The sequence below is a fragment of the Hipposideros armiger genome, unplaced genomic scaffold, assembly GCF_001890085.2.
Source record: "Hipposideros armiger isolate ML-2016 unplaced genomic scaffold, ASM189008v1 scaffold_117, whole genome shotgun sequence".
Classification (NCBI taxonomy): Eukaryota; Metazoa; Chordata; class Mammalia; order Chiroptera; family Hipposideridae; genus Hipposideros; species Hipposideros armiger.
This window is the reverse complement of record NW_017731467.1, coordinates 762994-784847: the sequence shown is the minus strand read 5'-3', so window position 1 is coordinate 784847 and position 21854 is coordinate 762994. Positions and strand designations below refer to the sequence as shown.

General features: G+C 43.2%; 1 long non-coding RNA gene across 2 annotated transcripts in view; it reads right to left on the bottom strand.

Moving 5' to 3' along the window:
• Positions 1-19531, bottom strand: part of LOC109385506 (uncharacterized) — a 35856-nt gene extending 16325 nt beyond the window's left edge. For both annotated transcript variants that reach the window (XR_002124635.1, XR_002124634.1), the window contains exon 1: positions 19464-19531. This is a non-coding gene — a long non-coding RNA (uncharacterized LOC109385506). The remainder of the gene's footprint in view (positions 1-19463) is intronic.
• Positions 19532-21854: the final 2323 nt, after the last annotated feature.

The following is a 21854-nucleotide window of genomic DNA, read 5'->3' as shown; positions in this document are numbered from 1 at the left end:
TCCCTCCCTCCCTCTCTCTCTCTCTCTCTCTCTCTCTCTCTCTCTCTCTCTCTCTTTCTTTCTCCTCCTCCTCTCTCTCCCTTTTGCCTACACCCTTCATTGGCTCTAAGGTTGTGATTTATGGAGTTTCTTTCTTTCTTTTTCTTTAAATTTTATTTGGGAACAGTGTGTTTTCCCAGGACCCATCGGCTCCAAGTCAAGTAGTTGTTCAACCTAGTTGTGGAGGGCGCAACTCAGTGGCCCATGTGGGGATTGAACCAGCACCTTTGTGTTATGAGCCTGCATTCTAACCAACTGAGCTAACTGGCATCCCTAGGGAGTTTCTTGAAAGAGTTGCCTTCACTGGGGTTTGTTTTCTGTTTCATAAAAGAAATGAGTTATCAGAGGGAGGTCTAGGCCTGGACTTTGTGGACTGGTGAAAAGGAACAACTTGACTAAAAGCCCAGGGACATAAAATGCGACAAAAGTAATTATGTGCTCTGGGGCTTTGAGCCGACATGTCTGGTAGTACTTAGGGCTGGAGACCAGCCCTCTAAACTGTTTATGAGGGTGAGGCCTGACATCTTGGGGTCCTTATGTGGCCCAGAGCAGTGCTGCCTTCGACAGAAGTGAGCTGTTGCCTGAAGAGCAAGCAGCTCTAATGTTTTCATCTCACACTTTAGTTATAGAAGAGGACCTTACAGGGACGGACAGAGAGTGCTGGTTAGAAAGTATAGATTAATTGTTGCGTGCTTGTGTAAAGGGTGGAAAGAACATTGATCAGAGTATGGGAATCAGGCCCTGTTCCCTTCTCTGTCCTTACATACAGGGAGGCCTCCGTAAGCCTCAGCCTCATTTATAAAAAAGGAGAATATCCACAGTTATTATGAGGCTGCAAAAAAATAATGGAAGTAAAAAAGAAAATACCTAGAAAAGGAGAATTTTTTTCTGCTCAGATGGGTCGCATTTTTATTACATTTTGAAAACGACATTCTTCATGTTTGGCAAACTCATTCTAAAAACCAGCGTTCTCCAAGATTTTTAAGTAATTCACCTATAGCAGTGACAGCTTTAAGGCACAAAAATGATAGCTTTCTTAGGAACATGACCCCCCTCCCCAGAGTTTCCATTCTTATAATGCGTAAAGAAAATGTTCAACGAAATTTACGTTGACTTTTGGATTCTAGCCAAGAGAATCCAAAATTTAAGGTAAGTAAGAGCCAGATTATTTTCAAACCTAATCAGAATTATGAACTTGGTTCAGCTGATAATAGGGAGCCAGCATATGTTCTTGAGCAGGGGAGTGACATGCAGTACCAGTTAGGAGACTAAAGTTGGCAGGAGAGAGCCAGCTAAATCAAAGGGACAAGAAAGTGGTTAAATAGTGGCTCCAATACTCCTGCTACAAGCAGCTTCCTCTTCCTTCCCTGAGAGCTGGGCCAGCCAAGATAAACTTTTGAAGTAGATGAATATTTTTATTTCTTACCCACTCATTCCATAGCCTCTGAGCCTCAGAATATCAAGCACTCTCATGCTATCCTAAGACCTTCAATAACACACCCATCCGCAAGGGTCCTACACCACAAAAGATTCCCACCTTCAGGTTTGCTCCCTAGCCCCCTCTGAACTCCCATTCTCCAGGAATAGCTCATCCCAGATGGGCAATAGAAGATTGGTCCCCTTGCCTTTAATTTAGGACTGATGGAGACTTTATACCAGCTCCCAGAGGACTTGTACAATGCTTTCAAAAGAGAATCCATGTTCATGCAAATGGATCTGTAATCCATGAAATCGCATGCTCTGTGACCTCAGGTAGTCACGGGGGAGTGTGTTCTTGGCAGGCAGCCTGGCCAGGAAGTTTTCTACAAGGTGCTGTCCCTGAGCTCATCCTGCAGGTCCTAGCTACTTCCCTTTCTTTCCTGGAATTTCTGGCTTCTCTGATAGCTCATACATTCATGACAGGGACAGCCTGTACCTTGGAGAAAGCTGGTGTCCGTATGCCATGATGGGAGCTGGGCTCCCCTGTGGGAGGTAGTCCTGGGCTTGGGACAGGTTTGTATGACCCCTGGCCGCTCACATCATAGCCTCACAGAGAGAAAAGGTCAAGAGGATAGGCTGGTGTGTGGGGGTCAACCTCCCCAGGCCAGGACAACCCTTGCCACCTAGAACATTTTCCTTGTCAGGAAAATGAGGCCCTTTCAACTGTAATATTCTAGAAGTCACTGGATTTCTTAAGGTAAGCTAGCTAGGCACAATCTCTAGGTCATTGCAGGTCACCTCCCAGTACAGCTAAAGGTAAAATTGCCCAATTAAACTGTCACCTCTAAGCAGTTATCTCATGAGACCATTGATCAGAAAATCGGATAACAGATTTTAAGTATCTCTTCTACTGATGGAATTTGAACCAAAAAAGAATGAAAAGCTCAGTATCCAGCCCATTGGGCATTCACAGCCTGTTTGGGACACCAGAATCACGGATGTAGAAGTACTTATCTAGAGACAAGTGCCATGTAATGAGTCTTGGGTCCAGGAGGGCTCAGGTACCAGGACACAGAGGATCAGATAGATAAAAATCAGGTTGATCTGAAAAGTTCTCATGGAGGAGAGGGTCTCAGGCTGGGGCCTACTTCCCTTTTCTTTCCACCTACCAGTGGGCAGCGTGAGATTCAGGGAGGAAGGTGCGGATGGGGTAGGGCAGGCTCAGGGCCAGCCATGGCAGGGTTATTTTCCCCTTAAAAGCCACTTAAACTTCCATGTCCTCTGGTGGCAGGGCACACCCATGACTCCCCTTTTTTCCATAAGAGCCTCTGGGGTCACCCATTCCTGTGCTCACTGAGGGGAGCAGCCAGCCCAGCTTGAGTCCCCTGGGCCACCGGGGAACATAGGAGGGAAGGTTCACCCATGTGCGTTACAGTTTCTCTAACATGACACTCTGTCCCATGGCTGATACTGTGGCTGGGGATTTTTAATGGGCCCATAAACTCTCTTTAGAGCTGTCCTTGTTTGTTTTGAAAATATCGGAGTTATCAGCAGGACCCTGAAAAAGTTTCATTTCACTCTTCAAGCAGGCCCTGTTTTGGGCCTGGCAACTTGGAGAGCACAGCCTCTTTGTGAAAAAAAAGAAAGAAAAAAAAAAGGAGCCAAAAAGAAATGGTTTTCCCAAAAAGTTTCACATACTACAGAAAGAAAAATGGTGTTAGAGGTGGAAGACCACCTAAGAATAGAACAGAACCCAAAGGCAGGAGGCCCCTTCAGGGATCTCACAGGGTGCTGCCCTCAGAAGGCCTCATGCTAGGTTAATGCATGGCTGTTGCCATCTTGAAATTCTCAGTGAGTTTGGAAGAAGGGACTCTGCATTTTCAGTTTATACTGGACCCTACAAATTATGCAGCCAGTTCTGGACAACTGGCTTATTTTCTGAGAAGTTCCTCCTTGTGTTCTCAGAGAACCAGGAGGGAGCTCAGAGGAGAAAATGCCCACCTCAGATGTGAGGCTACAAGCCAACGCTCACCTGGAACAAATAAGGCTCCAGGCTCGCCCTTTAGATTCCAGTTTGAAGTGGCTGGGCCCCCTCTGGGAGAGCACATCTGTCTTAAAACAAAGGTCATTGTTTGGCCTGGGGTGTCCATGCTGAGTCCAAGCAATCTCCAGGCCACCCCTTGAATGACTTTGGACCCTTAGGTAACAGGAGCCTCTTTAGAAGACCCAGAATTAGGGTGCGTTGAGGAGCTATGGTCATTTCCTATAGCTGTTATAACAACTTATCACAAACTGGGGGACTTAAAACAACACAGATTTATTCTCTTAACAGCTCTGGATGCCAGAAGTGTGAACTCTGTCTTATAGGGCTAACATCAAGGTGTTTAAGGCAAGAATCAGATCTTTATCTCTCCCAGCTCCTGGTGACCGCTGACAACCCTTGGCTCATCATGTGGCCTCATCACGCCCACCTCTGTCTCTGTGGTCACGCTGTCTCCCTCTCTTCTGTACTAAATCTGCCTCCCTCTTATGAAGACACTTATGATTACATTTAGGACACACCTGGGTAATTCAGATAATCTCTTCATCTCAAGGTCCTTAACTTAATCACCTCTGCAAAGTCCCTTTTGCGTCATAAGGTAGGAGTCACAAATTCTGGGGATACAACATGGCTGTCTTTGGGGGCCATTATTCAGGCTACCACGGGGCTGCTGTGAACGTTCATGCTCTGCGGAGAGGCCTCGGGTCTTCTGTTGCCCCAGGCCACCCTCGCCCTTCCCTCGCTGCGGCTCCCCACTCTGGGGCTGAATTTCTAGGCCCTGACAGCCATCCACTCCTCTGCAGCTCCCCTCCCTGCATCCCTGTAAACGAACATCTAGAGAAGGGACAGAAGAAGGAGCAAGAAGGGCCCCCAGGACCTGGCTGGGTGCCTCGCTGGTTAATAGGATAAACAGATTGAGCCAAGATGTTGATTACCTCCAATAATGGCATGCATAATCTTAATACTTAGTTTGATCCAAAAAAGGGATTAATAAAATAATTTCAGGCCCTGGAGCAGCCCATGAAGAGGGAAACTTAGGTTGGGCCCCAGAGGACAAATAATATTGATTTACCAATAAGCAGGGCCTTGCCACCAGAATCAAAGAGAGCAGAGGGATTGTCTAGCTCAAGCTCGGTAGGGATGGGTCTGCCTCTGTTCAGCCTCAGAACTTGACTGAGGACAGAAAAAGGCTGGTGGGAAGATGAAGACAGGTGGTGAATTATCCCCAAGACTGCCTGCTTGGCTGTCTCTGACTCTGGACAGAGAAAAATGGCCTCAAATTATTCACCAGCAATAAAAAATCCCAGACAATAATAGTCCCTTGGAAATGGACCTGGCACTGTCAGTGTAATTTGGCATAAATCAGATGCTATGTGGAGCCAGCCCTGAGCTCCTGTGAGGTGTGTAGAGTTTTTCCTGTGTCCTTGTCCCTTAAGAGTCCTTCCCAAGCCCCATCTTACCCCATTCAACCTCCCAAACATACAACCCACAGTGCTAATGCTGTCCCCTTCTTTAGGTCCTGTCAGGAAGGGTTCAGAGAACAGTAGAGGAAAATCAACACATTTTTAAAAGAAAAAGTGATGAGCATACTAAACACTAAATGAGTGACGCACCTAATTTGTATCAAAATTCATAAGCAAAGAGTTTTATGAAAGAGGTGGCACAAGGACTTGGCCTTGAAAGGTGAAGCAGACTTAGGCACCCCGGGAATGGGGTGGTGGGTGGGAGGGGCCAAGGAAGAGAGGGAAAAGCCTCAGGAGAAAATTACCCACAAGGCAGTACGCTAAAAGGGAGGGAATGAATCAGGGAGCTCTGTGGAAGACACATTATTGACATAGTCTGGTCCGGAAAGGACAAGGCCTACTCTCAGGTGATGGCACTAGGAGTAAAGGGCAATGATGACACAGTTAATGTGACCCAAAGAGAGCTATCCACTCACCCACCCACCCCCAAATGTGTTCTCCTGGCCTTCCCCGTCCAAAACACGGTACTACCATCCCAAAATCCAGGACTCACTCTTGATTCTTTTCTCTTCGCCCAGAGCCCCAAAGCTAAACACTGTCAGCTCTATTTTCAAAATGTGTTGTGAATTGGATCACCTCTCATCTCTTTCTTTGCTGTTCTTCTAGCTCAAGCCACCATCTCTTGTCTGAGTTATTGAAACAGCCTCATGACTGGTGTCCCTGTGGGCATTCTTGCCTCATTACCATCCACTCTCCACACAGCTGCATAAAGCAGAGCAAGCCACTTCCCTGCTTAAAACGCCCCAGCGGCTCCCCTCAGTATCCAAATTCAATCCAAACTCCCCACCAGGGCCAGAGGCCCTCCCTGACCTGCCCCAGCCTTGCTCTCTGACTCTGTGGTGTCCCACACTGTTCCACAGATGATGCAATCCCACCCCATAATGGCGCTGAGTGTACTCACTTCTGTCAGGGGTTTACTATGTGCCAAGAATTCTTCTGAATGCTTTATATGTATTAAATCATTTAATTTCTCCCTCCTGACCCTAGAACTTAAATCCTATATCCTTATGTTACTGATGAAGAAACTGGGACACAGAGAGCTTACGTAAGTGACAGATGGGAGCGAGACCCCAGCTCCATTACGCTCTACCCTTCCCCATCCTCTGTGACCAGTTGAGGTAATGATTAATGATGCAGATCTAGTAATGAACAGGGAAAGTTGCTCAAGGACGTACTGCAAAGTGAGGAAATAAGACCTCCGTGCACGGACGTGCAAGTACATGTCTGCCTTTGAAAAAATGATATGTTTATGCGTGTGTAGAAAATGGTATAAAAGGATACCCGCATTAGTATTAAGTGAGAGAATGGGTGCTTTCTGTGGTAGTCTTTTCTTCAATGTACACTTGGTTTTTTTTTTTTTTAAGTTTCTGCAATAACCTGGAATAAGTCTTTGCTCAAATTTCACCTTCTCAACGAGGCTTGCAAAGGCCCTTTACACCCACCCCCTCCTACACCTGCTTTACCTTTCTCCATGGCACTCATCACCATTCAACATACTGTTATGGGCCAAGCGAGTAGCCCCCCCACCCCATTAAAAAACTTTTATGATACCCCAGCAAGTTCGCCAGTCGCAACCAAAGAAGCCAACAGGATCTTCCAGGTGGACCTTGAGAACCCTGCCTCTCATCTGAGATCAGCTAGGGTGAGAGTTCCGTGAATCCCCCAATAGGCAGGGACAGCTCTATGCCCCTGGACAACTGTATGCCCCTGCCCAGCAGGAAGCAGATACAGAAGAAAAGACCTCCTGTCCCTCAGCTTCCCACAGAGATTTTATGGGGATACGTCTCTCAAGGGGAAAACAACGCAGGCAGTTAGAGGCAAGCATTGAGTCTCTGCATTCCTGTACATCCAACACAACCCACAGAATGCAGCTGCCCAAAAGACCTCCCCTCTCCACTCAAAACTTCCCCTTTTATCTACCCCTGTGGGGAAACAAATGGGTACTAAATATCCAACTAGATTAGACCAGTCACTCACACATGCGCTATCTAAAAAGATGAGATAATAGCCCCTTGTCAATCACAGGTGTCAATCAAGTGGTCCCACACCCCGAGAGGAACAGCCCATTCTAGATGAAAGGGATAAAAACTCCAAGTCCTGGCCAGTCAGGGCTTTTTGAGCTCCTTTTGCTCAGCCTGTTCTAAACTCTTTGGAGTATAATTTCTCTTCTAATAATGAGCCCTTCTGCCATTCTCTACTGCTCGGGCCCACTTCTATTTCTTTGAAGTGTACTATCTCTTCTAATAAACTGCTCTTTCACCATTTTGCTTCTGTATCTCTTTCAACTCTTTGCTCGAGATGCCAAGAACCTGGACACCACACGGAGAAGAGCCTGCTCTCCGGTAACAATACTATACATTTTAGTTGACTATTTTAGTGATTTTTCTGTCTCTCCGCTAGAATGTAAACTCCATAAGGGTGAGATTATTGTCTGTTATGCTCATTCCTATATTCTGAGAACCTAGAACGGATAACTCATAGTAAGCATTCAATTTGTTGACTGAAGGAATGAAATAGTTGAACCGAAAGAAAAAGCATGTCGTTTTTAGAAGCATCCATTATAGGGAACCTCTTCTCCTGAGGCAGACCTCAACAGGACACTGACACTCAGGTGATGATGGCTCAGGTGTTCCTACCAGCTTGGGAAAATGTGTTTGCAGTCTTAGTGTCACACCCCCGGGGGTTATTACTACCAGAGGGCAGCCAGTCATTTGCCTGGTGGCCTGTTACCTGCTCTTCTTGTTCTTTACTCTGTGTACAGAAGCCTGCAGCCCCTGGAAGTTACACTCACAGCCAGCTTCATGCAACGTTGCTCACTGCCATTAGTGGAAGTTGTCCCGCTCTCTTCCCCGCCAGGGAGGAACAGCTGCTCAGGGCACTGTAAACAAAGCCAGGTGCTAACTGCTTCCGGCCCACAAGCTACGTTCAAAGATTTAGCTCAATCCTGAGCCCCACGGTTTGATGTGCAATCCATATACCTCCTTCAAGAGAGGTGGGAGAGGAATACAGCAGCCATTGCATTTGGGACAGTCCAAGAACTGAAATGTTCCTTCTTACACAACACTGGGGATTTTCCTGACCCCATCAAGTTAACAGGGGGTTTGGTTTTAAAACCAACAGGGGAAAGCCTAGAGAATTCTGACTTTTGAATCTCTTAGAAAAATGGTGTTGCTGTTGTGTATGTAAGTGTTTCTAATTTGACTTTTAAAAATTGTTAAGAAATTATTATAAGAAAATTCATCAAGCATAATCTCACCATGCCTACATTCTAGTTTTCATTTTTCAAAGTCTTCTTCCAGTCCTTGCTCACATTACACACATTATCTTGTCATTATAGTCATATTGCCAACACAGGTTTGCATTTAAAATTTTTTTCTTTATAAAGGAATATTTTAAAAATCTTTACAAAGTGAGTTACTAATGCCTGCATTATATTCTTTAAAAGATAAAGGGTGAGAGAGGACAGGAGAGAATCCCTGAAACATCCACCAGCCACACATTGCTATCTCTGCCACCCCATCCTGTGCTCATCCAGTGCAAAAAATACCCACTTACATATTCATTATAGTTATATCACATATTATCATAAAAAAACAGATTTTTATGAAAAAGTAACTATACTTTCCAAAACAAAGGAAAATTTTGGAACAACGCTGGCATTGGTTTTCACTTTTGCAACTTTCTTTGAAGTCTGGCTTACTGAAAGACATCTGGATTCTCATAACTGCTGCATTCAATGTACTGTAATGTGTTGTTTGGGTTGTAGTATCTGAAGAAAACCCAGCTTCATACAGATGTGAAATTAGGAAAGGGAGGAGTATTTTAATAGCCTTTTCAAATAATTCTGGATGTTTTTCTTTGTTACTAATCAAAACTTGAAAAGTGGGAGTTCATTAAAGATTAGTCATAGTGTGGAATCTGAAACAATATCAATGAAGTTTTCATATCTGTTACTTCAAAATCTATTTGTCTATCTTGCACTTGGAGTGGATCTTTCACTCAAGCATGATATATTGAAATACTGGTCATTTGGAAGATATTAGTTCACTGAGTTATGCGGAGTTTGCTAATGTTGTACATTTTATTATAAAGTATTTTTAAAGTCACATTTGCTCATACCACCATTGAACTCATCAGAGAAGTCTTTAAGTATTGGGAAGCTCTCAAGCTCATAGTGAGAACACAAGTTTTCCAAAGATCTCTTTTTTTTTTCCTTAAAAGCTTGAATTTTATCATTAGCAACATATGGTCTTAGCTGTTTTCTTTGAACTGACAGATTCACTTCATTCATTTTTGAAGAAAATGTCTACTAAATTCTCTAATTTGAATAGCCATAGTTTGTCTGTCATTCTGTCAAGTAAAAATGGTACGCCATGAAAAATGTAGTTAGTTCAGCTCATAACTCAAACAATTGTACAAGTGCTTTTCCTTATGATAACTAGTGTACTCAGGTTTACAGCAAAAATGCTTTATGTCTGTTTGCCATTTCATCATACAGAATATTAAAAAGATGTTGACTCTTAAAAATTTTGAGTGTGGGTGGTAGTAAAAAATAGTTTTAATACTAAACTGAATTAAGGCATAAAACCATTGCTTGAATGCAAGTCACGGTGCTGACAGTTTAATCCACTGTTGTTTTTGCACCATTCAGTACAAAATGCAAATAACATCACTGTGTTATTATGAAGATGGTTTGATCTTGAAAATCTGAAAGAGTCCCAGAGACCCTCCAGGATATGCGGGTCACACCTCAAGAACTACTGCTCTAGGAAAGTATTAAGATGAGCCACTCTGGGCATAATACTACTTAGTATTATGGCTTTGGCCTCAGACCCCTATCTGGGGTGAGCTGAGCTAGACATATGTGAGTCTTGAGGTCGATTTTGATCCCCCTACTCTAAGGTTGTACTAAAAGAGGACAAAGGGTCTTTGACCACTTTTTCCAAAGTTATACCCTTTTTCTCAACCTTCTAGTTCTTACCAATCTGAAAAGAAGCACCTAAAGAAACCCCCAGAAGACTTTGCCTTTCAGTCCTGCAGCAGAGTCCCCCAAACCATTTACTCTTTCCCCCAGGCTCTATTTGTGTCTGGCTCCCAAGACAGAACAGCTCTGGGCTTGCCTAATCTCCACCTACCTAAGGCCAAAAATGAGCAAGTGTTTTTAACTCTTTGTTCCCTCTCATCAAAAATGCATTCCCTAAGAGCTTTGTCCAAAAATACGTCCTAAACCTCAGAATGTAGAAATGGACAAGAGGACACTTAAAACTCACCCCACCCAGTATTTGATGAGTGAGTACCCCTTATCCTATCGATTCCCCACTGTTAGACACTTGTGCTACTTCCAATAATTCACCATTACAAACATTGTAATAACAATTTCAAATACATAGCTTTTCATCTTTGGGATTCTTTCTTAAGGTTAATCATTCTATCTGTTGGTTTCAGCCGGCATACCCCTAGCACCTGGCAGGAAACCACTTTCATATAATGGCATTTGGTTGGATACTTGGGAACCCTATGACTTGTGTGTACCACACCCTTGATTCTAAAAAGAAGAACTGTCTGGTTTCCACAGGAAACGTTACCAGTGGAAGAGGTGTTACATAGTGAGCGGATGTTCAGTAACTCAGACAGGGAGAACTAAGGTAATGTGGGGAACAGGATCCAGACAACAGGAAATAGTCACAACATGTAGAAGGTTCCAAGATTCTAGGCAAATTGGACTCTGTATTTGATGAAGTAGGTGAGGAAAAGAGTTAAAATATCAGATTTGAAGGATAGAGCAAGACATTATTCTATAGAGTCTAGTATGGCGGTTAACAAATATGGGTTGGAGTCACATGTATCTAGATTCAATCTCCAGCTCTCCAAATTGGAAAAGCCACCTAAACTGCCTGAGCCTCGGTTTCTTGTCATCAAAATGGACGTTGTAAGTGTGACAGGGCTGCTGTGCCCTCAGGCTTCCTTTTGGTTTGTCTGAGGTGATGAGAAGAAAGAAAAAGTAGACTGTCTCTTCCCTCCTTGTGAGGCTGTGGCGCTGTCCCTCGACAAAATCACGCTGCCCTTCTCCAGGTGGCCTGCTCTGCAACACTCTCTCCCCTTCCAGGTCCCAGTAAGCTCTCCTTTGCCTTGTGCCTTTGGCCTTAGGGATGGTAACAGCCCTGCTGCCGCCAGCCCCAGGATCCTTGGCACTATCACTTGTGAGTCCCCTATCGTTTTGTAATTAAGCCCTGAGTACATAAACCCTCCTCAAATTATCCTACTTTTTGTGTGCCATTTGATTCCTGTTGGGATCCACACTGATGCACAGTTCTTCCCCTGCTTTTGTCTGTAACACGGGCAACTACACTCCCCAGGGCCACTGGCTTCCAAGTGGATTCAGCCAGTAAGGACACTGGTGAATGTTGGGTGGTGGAGGCCGGGGGCTTGCTGGTGTGCCCTTCTCTGCTTCCAGCGGTGGCCCCTGTGGTTTCAACTTCTACCCAAAGACTGGCCTCTGAGCTTCAATAACACAGCCCTTTCTGGTTTGCTTCCTGCTGTGCTGATCCCTGAGTCCCCTCCCAATGCTGTTTGGGTTCTCATCTTTCCCGTCACCCGCATGATCAATTCCCTGCACTAAATTCCCTTTGTTTCAAATACTTGGAGGGGTTCTGTAGTCTTATTTGAACCCTGACTGATGCACTCTCTAGGCCCCAGTGTCCTCATCTGTGAAATGAAGGTAATCAATAATACCAATCTCTGAAGTATACTGTAAGAATACTAGTTATGAAAATATATGTGGTGTATGTAGTAACTGCTCAATAGATAGTAACCATGATTGGCCTCCTGGGAGTTCCTGGTGTTCCTCATATAGCTAATCCTCTGTAATGTGACTTACAGAATCTGACCCCTGTCTTCCTTTCCAGCCTCATCTCTCCCTCTCCCTGTCTCAAAGACACCACAGTCCTAAAGAACCTTCAGTTCTTTAAAGCCTTTTATTACTCCCTTTACTAATGCTGGCATAACACTTGTTTTATTTTATTTTATTATAATTATTTTCCTCTGTGCATCTTCTCTGCTAAAGCTGTGGGGTCCCCAGCACTTGTTCACAGCTGGCACATACTAAGTGTTCAATAAATATGTATATGAAGAAGAAAAGAAGGGGGAAAAAACGGAATGATGGCAATGAGGGAGAATAGCAGAGAGGGACAGGTCGGTAAGCAGGAAGCACACCATCTCAGAGATTCTGCCAAAATGTGGGTCAGGAATCCAGTAACTCAGGATTAAAGGCATCCACAGTTACTACTTGTTTCTAGGAAGCAGTGGATCAGAAATCTGGATGCAAACAGTGCAAGGCTGTATAAATGAAGGAACCATAAAGTGAGCATGAAACAGATAAGTTTCCAGTCCAATTAGGAACTTCTCATTCACTTCTCAGTGAAACAGGAAGTGGCTCTACCACCTGTCAAGCAAATTCCGAAAGGCAAATGGCTGCATCTAGTTGGGAAAGAGGTGAAAGGGAGTATAGGGTGGCTAATTTGGCCAGAGCTTCACAGAGCACTGGCACATTCCTTGAGTCAAGTGATTCATGTGGCTTCCAAAAGTCCTACTACATGGGGAAAATCCATGGCCTTCTCTTTTATTCCCCCTTCCACCATGGTCCTGAGTTTCTTCACTGGGTTATCTATTCCATAAAACCAACCAGATACCTCATCTTCTATCGTCTTGGTGCCAGACTCCATCTCAGCTCAGATAAGTGTGGTGTTCAGACCAACATCCCACAGGAGCCAACATCCCCCTTCTCCCCAAAGCTAGTAAAGACTGGGCGGGTATGTCTCATGCTCCTGTTGTGAAATGGAATGTACAAACAGGGAATGTGATTCATGTGTGTAGACACATAGTATTCCCGACAACTAATCAGGAAATGCCTTTTTATGTCTGGTCTTGTAAAGCCTCTTCACAAGTTTGATAGAGGCTAAAGGGAGCAATCATTTTAAAGTGAGTACTTGTTATCTCCTCAAGGACTGACGCCACGTACCCACCGCCATGGAGTTCTGAGAAAACTTTACACCCCCTCCTTCTCCCCCCACTTCTTTCTCTGCCTCACCCTTGCCCTCCCACCCCCACTTTCAACACACACACACAAATTCTTTGGAAGAAAGGTCACACAACATGAGGCATACTTTAGACTGAAGTACATTGTTTTCAAGGCAGAATGACAGTTTCCCTTAATTTATACACATAGAGAGAAATATTTAAAAGGCCTATACGAATAAATAAATCCAGTTCTTATCTCATGCTCAATGAATGTGGAAAAGGTGGACAGGTAAGGAGAAGAGACATCTATACATCAAGTGTCTTTAAGAACATGACATGTGGCTTCACTGAAAGGAAATGAAAATTGACCTACTGATCCAAGAAGCAAAGTTTATTTTATTTTATTATTATTTATTATTATTATTAGTTTCAGGTGTACAAAACAATGCAATAGTTATCCTTTTCACCCCTCACAAAGTGACAACTCCCTCCCCCACCCACTGCCAACCACCCCCGATATCATACATACCTATTACAATTCCATTGACTCCATTCCCACACTCTACACCACATCCCATGACTATATATGTATTAAATTATAGTTGACATAATATTATTCAATGGCAGCTTCAGATGTACAGTGCAGTGGTCAGGCCTCTAGACCGCCTATGAAGTTATCTCCCTAACAAGACATGAGACCATCTGGCCCCCTAAAAAATATTTACAACATTATTGATTATATTCCCCAAACTGTCTTTTCTATCCCTGAAGCAATATTGTAGTTACCAATTTATGCTGTATAATCCCTTCCCCTTCTCCCTTATCCCCAACCCCGCCCCATCTAGCAATCATCAGTTTTTCCTCTGTGTCTCTGAGACTATTTCTGTTTATATCACTCGTTTATTCAGTTCTTTAGATTCCACATGTAAGTGAGATCATATGGTATTTGTCTTTCTCTGACTGACTTATTTCACTTAGCATAATGTTCTCTAGGTCCATCCATATCGTTGCAAATGGTACAATTTCCTTCTTCTTTATAGCTGAGTAATATTCCATTGTGTAAATGTACCATAGTTTCTTAATCCAGTTGTCTACTGATGGGCATTTCAATTGTTTCCAAGTCTTGGCTTTTGTAATCGTGCTGCAATGAACATAGGGGTGCATATATTTTTTTTAATTAGTGTCTTGGGTTTTTCTGGATAAATACCTAAGAGTGGAATTGCTGGGTCATAAGGTAGTTCCATTTCCAGTTTTTTGAGATACCTCTATACTGATTTCCATAGTGGCTGCACCAATCTGCAATCCCACCAACAGTGCGCCAGGGTTCCCTTTTCCCCTCAACCTCACCAGCACTTGTTTTTTGTTGATTTATTCATGATAGCCATTCTGATCGGAGTGAGGTGGTATATCTCATTGTTGTTTTTATTTGCATTTTTCTAATGCTTAGTGAGGTTGAACATTTTTTCATATACCTGTTGGCCATCTGTATGTCCTCTTTAGAAAAAAATGTCTCTTCATATCCTCTGCCCATTTTTTAATTGGGTTGTTTGCTTTTTTTGGTGTTGAATGAGTGTTTTATAAATTTGGGATATTAACCTCTTATCAGATATATCATTGATAAATATTATCTCCCATTCAGTCGGCTTCCTTTTTGTTTTATTGATGGTTTCCTTTGTTGTGAAAAAAATTTTAAGTTTGTTGTAATCCCATATGTTCATTTTTTCTTTTACTTCCCTTGCCCATGAGGATGTATCAGTAAAAAGATTGTTCAGGGTAATATCTGCAAATTTACTCCCTATATTTTCTTCTAGGAGTTTTATGGTTTCAGGTCTTACATTTAAGTCTTTAATCCATTTTGAATTTGTTCTTGTATATGGCGTAAGGAGGTGGTCCAGTTTCATTTTTTTGAAGCAAAGTTTATTTTATTTTATTTTCCAGGGAGGCAACTAAAAAATACAAGATCTTCACAGAAATATTATGGAGTTCACAATTTACTGGTGCCAACAGTTTATTGGAAATAATTTATTGGACATTGTAACAAAAATGGAAGTGTGTATTTTAATGAACAGGAGCTAAGAAAAGTTACAAGTATAAAATGTTTTCAGAGTCAAAGGAGATCAGGAATTTTGCACAATGAATAAATACTTTTTGACTGATTGATTAATAAGGACATATTTTGAGTTCCTCGAGATTTGACGTATAATACAACTAATTGGACTTGCTTAGATTTCTCCTTTGGATCAGCAAGAACATTTTGACATACCTCTCCCACTGAGAAGAGGGTTAGGGACCCTCCTTTTGCCTATCCCCAGACTTCTGAGCACCCCCCACCTTGAAGTCACACATAGCTCAGGACAGACAGAAGGGACCCCGAAGTTGAGAGACATCTATTCAAAGATTCCTCTAAGCTATCAGAATGGGGATATATTTGTAAAACTAGATATACCCCTCCCCAGCAGAAAAAAGAAAGAAAAAATTGTAAATTTTGCTTCTCTCATCAGAGGGGCAGTTTTCACTTCCTTTTGGAAAAGCCTCCATTCAAGTTGTTTCAATGAACTGGCTTTACAGATGACTCTTCTCCCTATCTGTTCCTGTCCCCTTTATTGAGCATTGATGGAAACAGTTGGATTCATCCTTGACTCATCTGCTATGACTATTTTACTCACTAAGCCCGCCCAGTTCTTTTAAAGGGTGGCTCCAGCTTTCCCTCTCTCAGGGCTCTCTCCTCAGTCCCTTCCTGTACTCCTGAAATCTAAGCCTTTCTAACCCACCACTGCCCCTCCACAACTACTGTGAGTTCCCTTTGTTTCCATGTTGAGGCTAAATTCCTCTTCCGAACTCTCCAGGATTTCCTTAGTCTCTCTCAGCCCCCTCATTATCTGCTGCTCCTTGGTCCTTCCTCCTCTCCGTTTCCTCTGCCACCGGCTGGGCACCTTTCTGTCTTCCTTCTCTTTCTCTGTTGATGCTCCCCTCCACGGGCATTCTTGTCCTATCACTGCAGAGCACCTCCTCATCACAGCCTAGCTTCTTGATTGCTTCTCTCCATACGCACCCCTTTCTCCAGCCCCCCACACACACACACACAACATACAGAGTTCATGGTGCCCAGTTTAGCACCTGATTCGACACACTTATGGGTCATTTTCAAACTGCTCCATTTCTGTGAATTCTGTCTTCCACCAACATGATAAACTTTTCAAGGACCAAAAGTCCCTTTCTCCTGCTTACATGTCTTTGTGACTGTAGAAAAAGTTTAGACGAGAATGCATGATTCAACTTGAATCCCTTGACATCATTATGTGGTAGGAAACCCTTAGGAGTCAGGCAGACTAATTTCAGTGCTTCCATCTCCTCGCCGTGTAGGCGAAACCTCCCAGTCTCAGTTTCCTCACTTGTAAAATGGGAACACTTATACTTGGCAGGGTTGTTATACATATTAAATGTCATAAAAATATGTAAAGCTTCTTACATACTGTTGGCCCATAATTAGATGCCCAACAGATGGTAGCAATTCCTATTATTACCAAACGCAGGAAGAGGTAGGTGGCAAGATTCAATGCTGGAAGTGAGTGGGACTCACTGTGGGAGGCCCTTGACCCTCAATTCCTAGGGAGAGAGGAAGTAAGTGCAGCCTTACCATCTGCTCAGCCCAGACTTGTGTTAACTGTCTGGAGCATGTTTACTTTATAAGGTGAGAAGGAAAGGCTGTCCAGATGAGATCACATACCAGAGGCCCATTCCCTGAGCCCAACTCTAAAGCTCCTTGCCTCAGAGATAATGCAGGGCCAGTTATAGAGGTCGATATTGTCAGGCAAGAGCGAGCCCCAGCGATGAGAAGCAGACACTTGGCCTTGGCAGAGAGATTCTCCAGGCAGCAGGAGCGAGGCTGGCAGTGGACACATGAGGAATGTCTCCATCAAGCCTGCAACGACCTGGATACTGAATGTCACAGAGAAATATGAGGGATATCACAATAGCCCTGGATTATATAGTGCTTACTTTGTGCCTGCTTTGCTCTAAGAATTTATATATAGTAACTTATTTAATCCTCACAACAACCCTCTGAGGTAGCTATTAACATTAAGCTGAATGGTCTGTGTCTACCCCTCCAGGTCCCTTCTCTGCCCTTCTGCTCTCTGCTCTGTACTTGGGGGCTGGCTTTGGGGGCTGCCCTCAGCCTGGCTCCCTTGCCCTTTGGATTCCAGTTAGGTTCAGCCACTGGGGCTCCTGCAGGAGGCACCAACATCCAGTAATGGGAATAACAACATCAGGGCTGAGCGGTGGCAGTGGCAGTGTCCTCCACTGAAAGCCACAACTCCTGTGGCACAGCCCCTTCCTAAGAGACAAGAGGGGGAAATTACAGGAGCAAATAACCATTTGTCAAGATGTATAAATTTCCACTGTGGGACAAGTCCCACAACCTTGATGTAAATTTCCTAGTCTTGCCACCGATAGCTCCTTTCCATCTTCCCATCACACGCTATATGGTCTGGGTTAAAACTGTATGAGAGATGGAGGTTGGAAGACCTGAGTTTTCATTCCTACTCTGCCATCAACTCATCATCAGACATTGGGTCTTTTTCTCAACCTCTGGACCTCAATTCTCCATCCATAAAATATGGATAAAATACCTTCATCCATTACCTTCCTGATTAGATAAGATAGTGTGGTGTATGAAGGGTTTTTTAAGTTAAAAATTCTGTTTAAAATGAGTTTGTATTGAAAATAATTGTCAACCCTGCAAGAGGTGGGACTTGGGCTTTTGAACACAGCATCTGTAAGAATCACTCTGGTCCCTGACACCTGGTCTGGCTAACCTTTTGCCTTCCTTCTCACCTTTAGCTCCGACCCCTGGGCACTGTCCAGGTCTCCATCCCCTCCCTCTGGCAACCGACGCTGTTCCTACGTATGTATCCTGGGGTTGGTGTAACACCCTGGGAACATCTTGTGTCACATTCTGACACTGCTTCTCCCTTGAGGCTCCAAGTTTACCCTCTGATCTGAGCTTGGATGTCCTGGCTGTCTTCCTGCCTGAATTCTTCTCCCTTTGCCCAGCCTCCCACATTAGGACAATAACTCCCCTGTTATGGACTTTTTATTAATATAGATCAAAGATATGAAGGAGGGAGTATGATTCGGAACCAAACCACTTGAACCACCGAAGTCTCATTTTCAAGTTACACAAAAATAATAATAATTCAATTGGGGAATAAAAGGGGTAAGGTACAGTTTGTAAGTCACACTGGGGCAGCCACAACTGCTAGGGCTTCATTTGTTTTCCAGGGCATTGGGACATCCCACATAAAGTTAACCACACCTCAAGGTAGCTGAAACTTAAATGACAGTAAAATCTCATTAACTTGAAATTACTTCTGAATCAGTAGACAATAGATGCAGCGCAAAAAGCACGAGACTAGGTGCCTGGTGCATAATGGGGGCCCAAGAATACTTGTTGAATGACAGCCTAAGAGTTTCAATATGTGATTTGCAGCCCAAGCTTCACTGATAATTATTCACACTACGGCTCTGTGTCTCAGTTAGCTTAACCCCTGGGCCTCGGTTTCTTCATGTACAGAATACGAGCATCTCTGTGGTGGCTTCCAGGCCTAAAATTCTCTTCAACGTAACTGGGCTAACGTTCGCTATTGCCCCAACAACGAAACAGAGGTTTCTTTCAGTTCTCTGTTCAAATGTCTCCTTGTCAGAGAGAGCTCTCTTGATAATTCTATATTACATAGCATCTTTCTCCCTCCCTGTCACTCTCTGTCCTCTTACTCTATGTGATTTTTCCTCATAGCACTATTGTGTGTTTATTCATTATAGGCTTATTGTCTGTCTCCTGTCACCAGAGTTTAAGTGCCTCAAGAGCGAGATTTCATCTGTTGTGCCCATAGCTGTATCCTAGCACCTAGGTTGCCGGACACAAAGGAGGCTCTCGGCACATAGCCATTGAACGAATGCATGATCTAAACAAGCTACAAAGAATATAAATTTGGGAAGAATATGTACCCTATTTAAGAAGTCAAACTTTTCAAGTGTTTTCGACACTGTTTCAGAATTATTCATTTCCTTCAAAATTAATGCAGCTACCTGCAAACCTCTCCTATCCGTTCTTAACACTGAGCCTTCTCCCAGTGCTTCGCAATCCTAGTGTTCATTATTCTTCACCTTGAAGGTAATCTGACAGCACACATTTATAAAATTAAAATTCAGTTTAGTTTTTCAGCCTGGCTTTCCCTGATTTCAATATTCCAAACCAGCAAGTTTGGTAGCAGACAGTTTATCACCACACCCAAGGCTTCTGTGCCATTTGAGGACACACTTTAGAACATAATTCAAGTGCTCCGTTGCTTCACTGAGAACTCCCAAGTCTGAATCCTGGCTTTGCTATTTATTACTTGTATGATTTGGAGCAAGTTACTTACTTTCAGTCGCCTTTGCTATACCTTGTTCTGTGTCCAGAAGGCTGAGCTCTGCAGACACCAGCCCCTGGGCTCTCTTGGTTTGGGCAGATCCAAGGGCAACAGGAAAGGGGGTGGAGCTTCCATCCACCACTCCCTCCCTCCTTACTAGGTTTGGGGCAGTGGCTATCTTCCTCGACCGCGGCCACAGCACCTAACACGTAGGTTGTGTGCCATGGCTAAAGGTGCCATCCCATTCTGGTGACTTTGTCCTCTCCCCTTGCTCCTTCCAGCTTGGGGTGCTAACAGATTCCTGCTCTTGTTAGTTCCAGATGTTTCCATATTCCTTGAAGATCCTCAGCCCTATCCACATCTCTGAAACCAATTCCTTCATTAAAATGTCTGCAGTTACTCCTTTGAGTTGGGCTTTTTGTTTTCTGCCAATCCTGACCAAAGCAGCATAAATGCGTTGCTTGGCATTATAAGAGTGAATCCATATAAAGTGACTAGAGCATTGCCTGACACATTGTAAGTTCTCAATTCATGATAATGATTATTGTTTATATAATTGGATGAGGAAAAAGTGTACAAAACAACCTATGTGAAAATACAATGCTCAGAATTGACACACATTCTATCTAGTAGGAAAAAACTGGCATTGTATGCAGCCTTTCATGTATGATCTTGGGCAAGTAAAGAAATCTCTCAGAGAGATTTAATACATTGTAGTTCCTGTGAGAAAGATATAAGATGATAGCTATGACAAAGACAGGGACTCATACATGTTAATCAAATGAGGGGGGGCAGTTAGGACTGGCTTCATAGCTGTTCAGTTTGTACTTTGAAGGAGCCTGATAATTGGTTTAATGCTCTATAGTTGCCATTCTGAAATTCTTAATAATTTTTGAACAAGGATTCCCGCATTTTCATTTTGTACAGGGCACCACAAATTATGCAGCCAGTCTGGGAGGAAGGATTCAAATCTTATTTTTCAAATCTTAGATGTTACTCTGTAATTGATGATTTTTTTGTGTGTCAAACATGTATTCATCAATATCTATCTAAAGGAAAATGAGACTCTTAAAAGATGACATCTGGTGTTAAGGCTGCATTAATCAATTAACAAATATCTGCCAAAGAGCTAGTATGAGTTAGGCACTGTGCCAATACCTCTTTGCACCTAAAATTTCCTGCTTTGCAATTCCAGGCTGAGTTGATCAACATGTGACAGGATTGGAACTTGACCTTGCTGTGAACCTTTCAGTCAGATCTGTGGTATCTGAGTCTTGGGGAAAAATTAGTTTCTTGTTTCATCACAGAGCTGTGACTTGGACTTGGACAGTGAATCGCATAAACTCAATTAGATAAACTGGCAGCTAAAATCCTAAAGGATTTTAAAGTCCAGGAACATCATACCAAATTTGGTATGACTTGAGGGGGAACTTTTCCAGGATCCCAAGCCTATAAAATTGAAAAGACAAAGAAGCACCCAGAACTATTACCTCTCAAGGTAAGAGTTTGCACTCAGTAGGTACTGTGACCTTCATAGAGGGAGAAGTAAAAACAGAACACAGATTTGTTGCCTTGAGGAAAAAAAACCCTGTCAGACATCAGGGAAGGCAAGATGGCTACCAACACATCCTAATAGTAGCCTATGTGCAGCCATTGGAAATGTTTTTTGTTCATTACACTAGTAGAGATACGTCCTGAATGAGAGATGCCTACCAAACAACAGACAGCAGTTAGCACATGTTAATTTCTCAGGCAACAGAAGAAAGGCTAAGAAGTGGGTCTTATAAGTTTGGCTGGAATCTAAAGGTATTAAATGGAGCAGAATCTAGAAGCGTAGCTCTGTGGTAAAGAATAAGCTTTACTTTCTTTAAAATGAACCATTCACTCAGAGCACTTCTCTCTTGCTTATATATTCACACACACACACACACACACAGAGCCAATATGCCCACTTTTACTCCATCAGTTAATGCCATCTCTAAGATACAATGAAATAAGAGAATTAAGGTAGATATAGGGGGTAGGAAATAGGGAGCTAATACAGAGGGTAGTTCTCTAGTTATATAAGTGATTCTAAAGAAAAAGAGTTTAGTATCCATCTGTATGATTTATAAGCTCTCCAGGTTGTATTCCCATTAGGCTCTGGGTTACTCAAGTTCAAGGTTTGGTACAGAGTTGGTCTCCATATGGGATTAGACTGGAAGAAAGAACAAATGAAATGCAGTGATCTCTTCAACTTCCCATGAACAGGGATGAAACCAGTATGTAACATCTTTTCCCCTTCAGATTGGCTTTGATATTTTGATACAACTGAACAAAAATGTTGGAGGAGAAGAAATAGACACAAAGTGTGAGGTGTTCTGGGCTTCAACTCTCTAGAGTACTATCTCTAGATGGTAACCA